Below are 13,945 nucleotides of genomic sequence, written 5' to 3' on the forward strand. Positions count from 1 at the left end.
AAAGGCAACAGTCTTCATTTAAAGTGCCATGGGAGTTTAGGCTACTTGATTTTCAAACATGAAACACCGAAAATTTTCTGTGTAAACTGCCAAGTAATAAGCTCCAAGCTGAGTGGCGATCAAAAGTTAGGGGATTAATCCAACTAGAACGGGAACATTTTTAGAGTGCTCAATTATGTTAAATTCAGGAAGCATATTCTGTGATGTCAGTTTTCATAAGCAAAGAATAATGATATGTACAACTTGGTTTAGCTAGTTCGTAGATGTATTTACTCAAAAGAAAATTTCAAGTTTAAAAATTCTGGGTGGGGCGCCTGGGTGGCGCAGTCGGTTAAGCGTCCGACTTCAGCTCAGGTCATGATCTCGCGGTCCGTGAGTTCAAGCCCCGCGTCGGGCTCTGTGCTGACAGCTCAGAGCCTGGAGCCTGTTTTGGATTCTGTGTCTCCCTCTCTCTCTGGCCCTCCCCTGTTCATGCTCTGTCTCTCTCTGTCTCAAAAATAAATAAATGTTAAAAAATTCTGGGTGACAAATGTACTCAAGGAAGGATCAAAGGAGCATTCATAATCCAGAAGGTCTAATGGCTGAGACCTAAATACAGCTGCGCGATCACCAAATTATTTTAACAGGAGCCAGTAATCTTAACAGGCCTTCTTTCCATCCATCCGTTCTTTGTAACGGGTACAGAGAGCAACCTCCTTAAAAAGTAGAAAATAAAAGCATCTATTTAGCAAGGCTTCTGTTTAGATTTGTAACTTCTTCTGGGTTAACTCCAATATTTCAAAACACAAGAATTACAGTACCTATCATTTGCCTTATCGTTAAAAAAATTTTTTTAATGTCTGCTTCTTTGTGAGAGAGACGGAGAGACAGGGCACAAGCAGGGGAGGGGCAGAGAGAGGGAGGGACACATAGAATCAGAAACAGGCTCCAGGCTCTGAGCTGTCAGCACTGAGCCCGATGTGGGGCTTGAACCCATGAACTGCAAGCTCATGACCTGAGCTGAAGTTGGATGCTTAACCAACTAAGCCACACAGGTGCCCCTCCTTATCATTTTTAAATGCTTAAATGTATGAAACTCATTCTAAAGTCCTATCCACAAATACTACCAGCAGCAGCTTAGGTGTGCTATTTGCAACCACAAGGCCTCCCAGTTTTATATAATGTATTTACCATTTTTTTTTTTTTTTTTTTAAACACAAAAGGCACAGAGTGATGCAGCTTGGAGGGTGAGCTCTTATGTCTTGGTCGTTCATCCCTCTGGGTTTTACCACCCGCCCTGTGCCTACTTCCCAGGGCAGAGGTGGGAGAATCAGGAGAATGAGGAATCTCGCTATGTTCCTAGTATTTACTACAACTTTTGCAACGCAGGCATTAACCTGTTAGCAAAATTATGTACGTACAATCACAGACACTGAGAAGAGACACCGTGAGAGAAAATCATGTTAATCGCTAAGAAAAACATCTGTGGCTTTCCCGAGTTAATTTTTCTCACTGTTCAGAAATTTAATACTTTCATTTAGCTGAGTCTACCCATCTTGGTGATTCCCTTCTCTCCTTCCATGGTCAGGAGTGTTACCATCCTTCACAGATCTGATTTTTTAACTGCTTCTTATTCCATGGTGTGGAACAATTTATATGAAATTATTGAAACCTAGATTTAAAATCTCAAGCTTATTTTAGTGCTTGGTTTAGGTTTTAGATCCAATCATTATTATTCATTTTATTTAATGACTGTATCCACATATAAGTGAATATGGTTAATCCGCATGGTGGAAATGGGGGTTATTTTCTGGATATGTTTTTTGTTAAGTCAAAATGGATACAAATTCAAGCGTAAGTACTACACATAATTAATACAACGGTTCCCGTGTCATAACGTAGAGTAAGGATCAGCATGTTCTTATGTCCAAATGTCATTTCAAACAGAAAGAAGGGGGGCGCCTGGGTGGCTCAGTCGGTTGAGCGTCCAACTTCGGCTCAGGTCACGATCTCACGGTTCGTGGGTTCGAGCCCCGCGTCGGGCTCTGTGCCGACAGCTCGGAGCCTGGAATCTGCTTCCGATTCTGTGTCTCTCTCTCTCTGCCCTTGCCCTGCTCACGCTCTGTCTCTCCCTGTCTCTCAAAAATGAGTAAATGTGAAAAAAAAAAAATTAAAAACAAAAACAAAAACAGAAAGAAGGGCAGAGTGATGCTGAAAATACTCATTTCTTTAGCCTTTCTTCTGGGTAAATTCTCCAGTGCCTATGTAAATAATTAACAGAGGCAAGCCCTATAAATCAAGCTTACTCATTCCTGTTCAGGTTATGGCCCTACGATACATTAAAAGTGACAGGCCCCGCTTTAACTCCTGTTACCACCACTCAATGGCATGAACTGTCTTGGTATCTTTCTGTCCTCGACCTGACCCAAGCAGGTGCTTATACAAGAGCTCTGTGGAAGGGCAGAGGACAGGCAAGGAAGGAATAAATTCAGCTCAATGTTTGACGGGAAAGAGAAGAATTATTCATGCTGATGACTGCACCCCAAAGTTCTTCCACAAATTTCACACCAAAACACAATCTGAAACTTGCCGATCGCGATCAAGGAAATTCCTGGGCCAACACAGGAAGCCCATCACGGGCAGTCCCTTCTACGTTCAGTCTCTTGAACAAAGCCCCTCCCGCTGATCCACTGACAAAACTCCCGGTCATCCTTCCAGATCCGGTTCCAATCTTCCCCTCCGTGACATCCATGGTTCTCGTCCCCCCTGACCCACAGTGTCCCATCCCGTGTGTAAGCAACCTGCCACCCGCCGCCTATGCAGGGCCCGACGCTTCTGCGGGCTACGCCTCATGTCCGCTATCCCGTCTGCCATCTGGAAAGCTCTAAGAAGTGAGGCTTCCCAACCTCTTGGGTTTCTAACACCAAGTAGTAGCTGCACGTACAGAAAGGGCACGTGCAGTATTAGGAAACAATCACTTCACACTTGTGAGATACAAAGAATGTTCTCTGTAACCGCAAAAATAATGCTCAACTTCCTCATCTTAAAGTCGAAAGGAACTGGCCGACATAATTCCTAAGGGAACACACAGCTCTCTAAGTTTATGAGTAGAAAACTCAAGCATGACTCCTGCACACGTTAGCTAGAAGTCAGTGCCGGATTACAAAATGCAGGAGCACCTCTTGCTCGTAGGATTTCAACGGAGGGTGCAGGCAGCCCCTGAGGCACACTGTGTTTATACAAAACTATTTTTACTGCTCTGTCCTTTATATAATACCCAGGCACCCTAATAATGCATGTGAATGTGTAGAATACCGTGCCAGAATTTTTTTTTTACTTTTTAAATAAAATTTTTATAATGTTTGTTTATTTTTAAGGGGGCGGGGGGAGCGCCTGAGCAGAGAGAGAGGGAGACACAGAATCCGAAGCAGGCTCCAGACTCCGAGCTGTCAGCGTAGAGCCCGACGCAGGGCTTGAATTTACGAACTGTGAGATCATGACCTGAGCCAAAGCTGAACCCTTAATTGACTGAGCCACCCAGGCGCCCCCCACTCCAATTTTTTTTTTTAAGCATGGTTTCTACTACTGTAAGAGGTTGAGTCAACTTAAATATTAAGACTGCATCAAAAGTTCAGAGTTTTATCACAATTTAGTGTCTCTTTTCCCCCAGTGGAAAATATAATCAGTGCATATCTACTGAACTGAATCTAAAATTAAGGCATTGTCACTGATGAGGAGAGTAAGAAAAGAACCCCAGAGCTGTGCTGTCAGTGTGCAGGGTCAACTCAGCCAAAGTCCTTAGGGAAGGGGCAGGGAGTTGTTGGCTGAACAACAGAACTCCTAGCCAGAAGCTCCCTGCTTTGAAGAAGTGCTAGGTTTTTTGGCTGGAGCTTCAGGTACACATCTCGGTATTTCTGCTGCAGCTCAGCTTTTCTATTCAATTCAAAAAAATCTGAATTTCTATTCAGTTCCAGAAAAGCAGCTTTTTCCCCCCTCCCTCAAGAGTCAAGTATCTAATCGTGTATTTTAAAAGAATATGGAAAAAAAAAATGTCAAGAAAAACACATGATTATGAAAGTCTCTCGAGAAAATAGATATGACACATGGGTCATTAAATATACTTTAAAGGTCTATCAGTTCTGGATTGGCCTACAGAGAGAATAAGAACTGTAAATCTATCCAACTGTTTGAATCATCAAATGTTTACTATGCCTAGTACCCTCCCTACCCTTTCTTAGCCCCCCCCCCCCCCCAGAAAGAGGTAGGTAACAGGATGAAAGATCACAGGTTGTAAGCAGATTCCTCAAAATTAGGAGATGAGGGCTGTAAAAGCCTCGTGACTCATTCTGATCTCTAACAAGTAAGTCACAAAAGCAGGCTGTGTAAATAAATTCCAGGGGCTCCGCAAGGCAGATTTGCTGGGGGAAATGCTGGTCTTGTCTCCCTGGAGTAAATCCACCCTCCGTCCCCTGCCACTTTCTGCTTATCCAGTAAGGAGAATATGGCACAGCACTTAATACTAAAATAAACACAGGATGGTTTCAAAGAATAGGCAGCCGGGGCACCTGGACGGTTCTGCTGGTTGAGCGTCCAACGCTTGGTTTTGGCTCAGGTCATGATCCAGGGTCGTGGGATCGAGCTCTGCGTCCATCAGACTCCATGCTGCGTGTGGAGCTTACTTAAGAGTCTCTCTCTCCCCCTCTGCCCCCCTCCCTATTGAGTGCTCTCTCTCTCTAAAACGAAACAAAAAAGAACAGCTAGTTAAGGCAGGCTCCTCAAGGAATTGACCCAAAGGATCTGAACACTAAGTGTAGCAACGGCAGTCAATCTGAAGGAAAGACGACCCCCTCCAACCCAATTTCTGGTACTTTCATTCCAGGACCCCTCCCTTCCCACGAAGCACTTGATTCCAAAGTGTCAGAACAGTTCATGGTTCTAAAACGATCGGGGTATAAAAAGCAGGCTTCTTGAAATTCAATCTCTCCCAACCTCCGTACCGAAAGCCCGACTTCCTGTTACAACGTGGTGATGCCTGGAGACCACCAAAGTGTCAACTCAGGACAGCACAGAACCGGCGAGGACGTCAACCGCTTACTTGGAGGCCACCTGTTTTACTTGTTTTTTTATAGCCCTCGGTACTCCAGTTCGCCCAAATAAGCTGGAGTGGAATAATAAACAAGGTTCAGAAAGGAACATTCATTGAGAACATGTATTCATCCACGATGCATAATGAGAAAAGCTAAAAATCTTTCAAGAACCTCCATTTGCCCAGAAAAAAATCACAGACCTCCTGAAATACCTATTATAACTAACGTTTTCAACACCCTATCCCTTTAGGCCCTTTTAATCTTTAAACTGGAGCTGGGTGTATATAGCAGGTAGACTGTCTTGGGGTTCTCTTCTCTCTTGGGTAGGACATGGTTATATTATGATGCCTGGTGGAAATCAAGGCAACTGGATGACCAAAAACAGGACATTAAACCTCTCAATAATCCCCAGGCAATTCTGGAACTCCGTTTCCAAAGCTTCTTTTAGCAATTATAGTGGAAACTTGGATATTCTGGTATTTATGCATTCGATCAATAGTTTTGACACCATCTGTCAATTTCCGGCTTTTTCCTCATTATTGCAAATGTATTGGTAGTATTATTAACAGCTAAAAAAATAATAATAAAGTCAAAGCATTTAGGGCAGTAACCTAGCTCAGCAATAATAATATGCACTTAGGGGCGCCTGGGTGGCTCAGTCAGTTGAGCGACCGACTTCGGCTCAGGTCATGATCTCGCGTTTCGTGGGTTCGAGCCCCACGTCAGGCTCTGTGCTGACAGCTCAGAGCCTGGAGCCTGCTTCTGATTCTGTGTCTCCCTCTCTCTCTGACCCTCCCCCACTCATGCTCTGTCTCTCTCTGCCTCAGAAATAAATAAACATTAAAAAAATTAAAAAAAAATAATATGCACTTAATTATTTTTGTTAAAAATGTGCTTCATCATCTCAAGTTGTATAAATACATTATCGTTGAGATTAGGCTCAGTTTTAAACCATCAACTGTACAGACACCCAACATTTCATTATGTTTTAAGATAATTCTTACGTGCAGTAAATTTCTTCTGGTATTGTGAACTTTTAGGTAGAGGTAACAATTTTCTTATTAACATGTGTTACAAAATTATAGATTAATTTCAATGCCTAGGAACTCTGGCACCAGGCTTAGCCAAGAGAGACAGCTGCAGCATTTATGAAAACCCTCTGAAAGGCAGTATCTGATAAGGCCTATTCCCAGATACTATCCTCATTTCCAAATCATACAATGCAGAGATTTTGTACAGATAACATCAGTGTTGCTCAAAAGCCTCAACCTTTAAGAAGGAAAAGTAAACTCAACCAATGGAAAAATCACAGCAAAATGATACAAAAATATAGCGTGTCTGAAAAGCCAAAATAGATGTTTCAGAGTTTCAAAATTCAATACAGCAAATACAACTCCAAGTCCTTTTCTACAATGCATAGCTCACGAATTCGATTCTTCTCAAGGACTGTCGTCACAGGTGGCGTTAGGGATCTGGGATGCTGATTATCCGATGGCCAGAGACTCGGGATAGAGGAGATGACAGCAGGAAGGACATTTCAAAGCTAGTTATTAAACACTTCCAGGTATGCCTTAAATCCATGCTGTGCCTAATGCTGATCAAAAACTGTTCACAGTTAACTTAATTATCTTCCTCGGAGAAAAATCTGTGTATTACAAATACTTGGTCAAGAAGGAAAACAACCCCTACATTAACACCAATCAGGAACTTCCACATTTGTTGTCTCTTTTAAACCTCACCACAAACCTGTGAGCTTAACACTTTTACCCTCATTTTTTCACCTACGAGCAGGCTCAGAGAGGGCCTCTGACCGCTCCCCAGACACGTCAATCAACTGCCCAAGCTGCCTCTGTGGGTCTCCAAAGCTGCCCTCTCTCTGTGAAGCTAGTGCTTCAAGGCACCGAATGGAGACACCGTCTCCAAAATTTTCAGCAAAAACGTTACATCATTAGAAGCATTTAACTGCTTGTTTGGCTACACGGACTTTTAAATTGTGCAAAGGTATTTTTTTAAATTCCCATTATGCACAAACAAGGTGATCTGATATGCTAGTCTCCACACCTAATGACAGCATCACATACCGTCACATCAAACAGGAAAACAGCACTATTTCACACGATAGCAGCGAAGGCGGAGAGAGGCAATGCTTCTGCAATGGGATGTCAGTGACAGTAAACGAAAGCATTCTTCAAGGTGAAGTGCTACAGAGAGACAGGAGATTCCACTGCAAGCATACTTGTCTGTGTGTAAAAACTCCTATCTGTGTCAACACCGGGGGATGCGGAAACAAAACACCCATAAAAATAGTTGAAATTTTGTTACATGGTATCGGAATAGTCTCATGTGATCACATGATCACATTAAGAAACTGTTACTATATTCAAGGGAAAAAATGTTTATAGGATCCAATCAGACGCCAAGGGAGCCGTGCCTGGGTGGCTCAGTCGGTTAAGTGTTGCTCTTGGTTTCAGCTCAGGTCATGGGTTTGAGCCCCCCGTTGGGCTTTGCACTCACAGTGCAGAGCCTGCTTGGGATTCTCTCTCTGCCCCTCCCCTGCTCTCTCTCTCTCTCAAAAATAAACTTAAAACAACAACAACAACACCCAAGGGCATGAAAAGAATACTAGCTTTTTTCTTATTCATTACACTGCTGTTGACATGTTTTTAAACAAAGGGGTGGTTTATACATATATTCATAGGAAAGTGACACCAGCTAATACTATTGTTGAGATTTTTCTGTACAGTAAAATCATCTTCTCTAAAAGAGATTCAAACTAAAATTACTCCCCCCGACCAACAGAAATAGTTGGGGTATTCCTTTGTCATTTATAGTAAAGTGAATGTTTAATCCCAACAGATTGTTATTATTACACTGCTTCTGTGAAGTGTAGGTCCGCTGAGAGGGCGCATGGAAAGGCAGAGACCCTAGGGTGGAAGTAAAAGGGAAACACTCCCTTCCCTGATAGTATACGTAGTGGGTGGGAGAATACCTGTTTTGGCCCCCTGACCCTCCTCCCTCTGTTTCCGTTAGAAACCATGTCCACAAGCAACTGGAGACAGCCTCTGAGACTTTCCAAGCGCCCAGTGTATTGTTGTTACATCCACAGTGGACCTTGGACACTTAACTTAATGGGATCAGAGAACTTAGCTGGTAAAATACAGAACCTAGTTGTGACTTTGCCTGAAACAGTGTTGAACAGGGGCACCCGTACTGGCAAAGAGTGATCCTACCTCCTTGGAAAAACTCGAATACAGTTAAGCAGTCTGTAAGCAAACCAAACAACTCAAAAACTAAGAAAAGAAGCTCTCCTTTATTTTTTAAAAAAAATTTTTCATGTTTATTTTAGAGACAGAGAGACAGAGCACAAGCTGGGGAGGGGCAGAAAGAGCCAGAGACAGAATCTAAAGCAGGCTGCAGGCTCTGAGCTGTCAGCCCAGACCCCGACATGGGGCTCGAACCCACGAACCATGAGCTCATGACCTGAGCTGAAGTTGGACCCTTAACCGATGGAGCCACCCAGGAGCCCCCAATAAGTTCTCCTTTAAATGACTGGTTCACAATTTGACAGTAAATTTCATATATTAAAAAAATAAAAAATAAAAAAAATAAATGACTGGTTCATAATGCCACAAACAGGATAGCTCAGTTCTAAGCCCTCTGAAAGATCATAACGGATGACTACAAGAAGCAATTCGACTTCAGTGCAAGGGTGGTGGGCCAGATGGAAAAACATCAGCGCAAAGGGTTTCCGTGTATTTTTCTTCCCCAGGAATCTAGCTGGTTAACATTTTTTGAAGTCATGTTACATGTGAGGTTTACTCCCAATAGGATGTGTGGGAGCAGAGACACAGAAAAATACTCAACAGGATAACCTTGTACTAAGGTCGAAGGCACAGACTATACAAGATGAGCACATTTGTAAAAGGAATCCTGAGTGGTCTGCCCAATGAAGCAAGATTTCTCACGTCATTTAAAAACCAGACTGCAAAGGATTTTAGTCAATTTCTCACGTGACCTAGTAATAAAGTACCCTTTCCACCAAAGCAGCAGATATGTGAACCATGAAAAAAGCCTGGTGGCAGCCAGACTGCAGACGTCCAAGTGAATGTTTTCCCTCAAGATAAATAAGGCCAGGGTCGCTGCTGCCTACGCCGAACACCCCTGCCCGTACAAAACGCGGACAAAGTGCTGAATGGGGCCGACAGGTCCGTTACGTGACGAGTTTTGTTTTTGCTTCATAAAGAAAAAAGTTGTTGCTTAGAAAGCGCCAGCTGCTGACCAACCATTTACTAATTCATGTATGTGAACAAAAATACAGAGATATATAAAAATTCACATATGAGCTTTGCGCAGTGGCAGTATCGTAGCCAATGAGGTTTATCTGAGGCGCGATTATTGCTGATTAAAAATTCACATATGAAAACCACACCTATAAAACTGTGACCAAACTTGTTCTCAAGAAAAGCTCTTTATACTAGATCTTAAGTTTCCAAATTTGAGGAAATCTGTTTCCCACTTTAATAGCCCTTTCGAGGGCTAGCCCTTGTATCAACCCATAATTTTTAGAATATTCTATTTATTTTCTAATTACATTAGAAATCTCAAGCCAAATGAGACTTTATATAAATCCCATCTAATGTCGACATCCAACTACAAAATGGTTTAAGTTTTTGGCAATAGAACTGAAGAGTTATCAAAACTTTAGGAATGCAGGGTCGCTGGGGTAGCTAAGTGTCCGACCCTTGGTTTCAGCTCAGGTCATGAACTCACGGTTCGCAGGTTCAAGCCCTGCATCGGGCTCTGCCCAGTCAGCAAAAAGCCTGTTTAGGATTCTCTCTCTCCCCCCGCCTCTGTCTCAAAATAAATAAACTTAAAAGGAAAAAAAAAAAAAGCTAACTTTAGGAATGCGTTTTGCTTATCAAACCTCAGCTGGTAGGTGGTCCAAGTTCAGCATGGAACTGTGTCGCCCAGTGACGCCTACAACTGTTTGACACACTTTCTTGGGATGAAGGTCAGAAGTATTGTAATTTCAAAATGCTACCGAAATGTGTACAATTATATAAAAATGGTATTGGCTGAGTTCAAGACTAAGCACTTAGACATGTCCTAACAAAAGGGTTAGATATTAAAAAAAAAAAAAAAAAAAAAGTATGGAAGAGAACAGAAGAAGAAACATTCATATGATACCAGGAAAACTATCGTATTTGCATTTAGCATCTGATTACATCCTCAAAATGGTGACAGCCAATGATGGAGCAGTGTGATACAGTTTGCTTGAACAGCCAAAAACATTTCTGAACACACAGCAACAAAAGAAGATACAATCCCACAGTAATACTCAGCCATGAGCTTTGAAAAGTCACAGTACGCAACTAAAACCCAAACAAAATGTTCCCTACATGTTTCATGACCATGTCCTCCAAACCAGTCATCCCACAAACCCGGGGGGGGGGGGGGGGAATCCAATTCAACAGACAAGGAGCGTGTTGTTGAAACAGAGCACTCAGTGGCTGGTGATTACCAGGGAAGGGAAAGCTAACTGATGCAACGCTTTTCATCCCACTATCAACCATGAAAGCCGCAGAGTCATCATTTGCTTGGTGAAGTTAGCAGCTGTCTTCCCGCACTCCATTTCACGGAAAGGGAGACCGCAGGAATACAAGAGAAATAAAGGCCAAAGTCTGTTCTAGGGCGTCTGTTTCCACAGCTGGAGACGGGGCACTCGCTATTCTATACGCAGGGTCTGGCTTAGACACTCAAGTGGCCAGTGTTCAGCTGCACGGCCACCGCCACCTGACCATTAACAAGTCCCCAGGCAGTTTTGCCCAGCCCTGGCCCATGAGCCCATCTGCTTCAAAAACACACTACTGTCCCATTAGCGTGACTACTCTTCTGCAGTACTCCTTAATGGGACAAAAACCCAAAGACAATAAATTATATAACCAGGGCCAACCCTCCACAGCAAAAGGGCCATTAAGAAGAACTGATCAGACTTTACATGCACTTAGTTAAGAGCTGCCACTCAAGTGTTGCAATATTCTCTCACCTTTGTTAGACCTGATTATTTTTAAATAAAACTGTTATCGCAGGCTACGCGCGCAAGTGACTGGCTTTTAAATGCGTTTCCAATGTCAACACGTTGAGTCACCGGCAGATTAAAGTAATAAGTTTTTTAAGTTCTTTTATTCAGAAGGTGGAAGGGGGGGGGGGGGGGGGTGCAAGGATTGTGCGGATCTTCAAAACTTCTGAAGTCAACGTTATTCGACTTTTAGGATCTAAAGAAACGGTATCTTCTTAAACGCTAGCTAGTTTTATGGGCCTCTACCAAATACGGGGCTACAAATCATGATCTCAGAGCTCGGCCAGACATTGTTACATTGGCCCCGAAGGAGGGAAACTCCCAGAAAGGAAGAGGATGAAGTCTGTTTTAATTAGGCTGCCGAAGAAGCCTAATGGCTTGACTCAGTCCCTGCAGACCCGCGGTCACACCAACACGCACGCCAACTTACCGGGGCGCCAGCTACCGTGGAACCGGGGCTGCTGGCGTTATTCTCCTCGGGATTCTGGGGGGCTTCTTCCGGCCCCCGAGTCACGAGAATTCTGAAGTGCTGTTGCCCCGCGTTTTGATCCTGCCTGATCTTAAACGTGCAGCCCTGCCCCTGTGGCGTCCTTTCCACCGAGTTCGTCCTGTGGATTTCGGGAGCCCCCCTGCGGCCCCGAGGCGGCGTCTCCGGGTGACCCGGGTGGCCTCGCTCTTCCGTGGGGCTCCCGCGCTCCGCTCGGGGCTGCGTGGGGTACGAGGTGCTCCTCTCCAGCCGGATGCGGGGGTACCTCACCAGCCGGTCGCCCTTCGTGCCGGTGAAGCCGAAGTTGAAGTCACCGCCCAGCCCCGGAGCGCCCGGTTGTGGCTGCTGCAACTGGAAGACGAAGCAGCGCTTCCCAGAGCTTCCAGAAGCATCCGGAACGTGCTGCAGGGACCAGCGCCTGGGCTCCGGCGCCGAAGGGCTGCTCTGGCCGTCGGCCCCGAAGGGCGTCAGCCTCACCTGGCGCACATCGGCGCTGGAGGCGCGGTGCTGGATCCGCAGCCCGCCGCCGCCGCTGCCGCCGCCGCCGCCGCCGCCGCCACCCTCGGGGCCCCGGGCGGCCTCCTCGCGGCCTTCGCAGGCGGCGGGGCCCGGCGCTTGGCGGCCGCACGTGCCGTTGAGCTGCGGGCCCGGGGCCCGGGCGGCCCTCGGAGGCGAGCTCCCGGGGGGCTCGGGCTCCGGGGGCTCCGGGCCGCCGGCTCGAGGTGCCGAGCCCGCATCGCCGTCCAGGTCCTCGGGGGGCGCGCCCGCGTCGGGGGCGCCGTCGGCCGCCTTGCGCTGCAGCGAGATCTGCACGGACGAGCTGCGGGTGGGCCGCGCGTCGAGCGGGCCCAGGAGCTGCGGGATGAACATGGACGTGCTGCGCTTGAGCGCGCCCACGGCCTCCTGCAGGCCGCCGCCGTCCTCCGCTCCGTGCTGGGCGAAGGGGTGCGCGCCGCTCCTCCGCGGGAGCGTGTGGAATGCCATGAAAAAGTCGTCTTCCCTCTCCTGGTCTAGGATCTCGGACTCGGGGGCTGTGTTGCTGCGCCCAGAGCCAAAATGAAACCGAAGCCGATGGGCCATGGTGCCCAGGGGGGCAGGGAGGGAGAGGGCGAGCGGCAAAGGCAAGCCCGGCGCTGCCAGAAGTCAAAAACCGAAGGCACAAACTCCAAGAAAAAGTGTCCCATCTGCCAAACCGTTAGCACTGCGGCACCAAGAGCGACAGATAGCAGAAATAACCCAAGTGGCAAGCGGCATTCCAGGCATGATTGGATAAGAGCAAAAAGCTCTCATCCACACTGTGACAGAGGGTAGGATGGCCAGAACCACATGACCACGGTCTCCCCCTCCAATGCCAGCTTGTGGACTTAGTGGAGTTTTTCCCCCCTCTCCTGCTCTCTCTCTCTCTCTCTCTCTCTCTCTTTTTTTTTTTAAACAGCAAGAGCCTGAAACAGCACCTTCCCAGCTGCTGCTTTTCCATCAGACAGGAGTGGCCCCAGCAGGGAGCTCTCACAGCTGACTAAGGCAGCAAACACAGTCCAAGCCATGCTGCTATAAATCTAAACCGCATCAAATTCACGGGACAGTTCTTTCCGAACGAGGCAGGGCGCTGGGACTCTCTAACCAATGCTCGAGACCGGGAATTGAACACATGAGCACACACTGTTATTTCCCCACCTCCCCGGCAAGCCAAATTAACGACAAGGAAAAATTCCCTGGCTGCAGGAAAACCCTTTCACAAGCATTGGATATTATGTTTCTCTGTTATTTATGATATCACCACATTACCACGATGGAATGCAAACTAATAAAAGGTACTATAAATATGATTACACACCCCACAGGACTAGTGTCCCTTTATGCTAAATAATTAGACCATGATCTACAAGTAACAAAATAGCTAAGTGGAGGGAGGCACAACTCAGAACGCTGTCAGTTAGCTCTCTGCCTCCTACTACTGTATTTTTCATTGAAAAGGGCTGGGGGTCGGGGGTGCGATCTCACACATAATATGACTGTCAGACATGGAGGTACCAGGGACAAGGAGCCCAGCTGGAGAAAACATTCTCTTCTATGCCAGATGGGAGGGAAAACAATCACCGTCAAGCCCCCCCCCCCCCCCATCCCCACCAGAAAAGGAAGGAAAATTGAAGAAGGGTGTGAATGTGGTTTTTGTAGTGAGTTAACTTAAATACCATACAGAAAAAAAGGCTGCCCGGAGCTGTTTTCCGGTGAGAAGTCAGCAGTATTATCACAAACATGGAATCTTACCATTTTTGTGCAGAGCCAAAATGGACCTAAGTAATAAAAGCCCAA

At 45.9% G+C, this 13,945-nt stretch overlaps 1 protein-coding gene and 1 pseudogene across 4 annotated transcripts in view; one reads left to right on the forward strand and one right to left on the reverse strand.

Moving 5' to 3' along the window:
- Positions 1–13,945, reverse strand: part of NEDD4L (NEDD4 like E3 ubiquitin protein ligase) — a 341,033-nt gene that overhangs the window by 133,930 nt on the left and 193,158 nt on the right. For 2 of the 4 annotated variants that reach the window (XM_049620271.1, XM_049620270.1), the window contains exon 1: positions 11,576–11,656. The exons of the other annotated variants lie outside the window; for them this stretch is intronic. The gene's annotated coding sequence lies outside the window, so the exon portion shown is untranslated. Of the gene's footprint in view, positions 1–11,575; positions 11,657–13,945 lie in introns of those variants that run through there. 4 annotated transcript variants of the gene reach the window in all.
- Positions 9,408–9,526, forward strand: LOC125914979 (uncharacterized; annotated as a pseudogene).

Source organism: Panthera uncia (genome assembly GCF_023721935.1).
Source record: "Panthera uncia isolate 11264 chromosome D3 unlocalized genomic scaffold, Puncia_PCG_1.0 HiC_scaffold_8, whole genome shotgun sequence".
NCBI classification, from domain to species: Eukaryota; Metazoa; Chordata; class Mammalia; order Carnivora; family Felidae; genus Panthera; species Panthera uncia.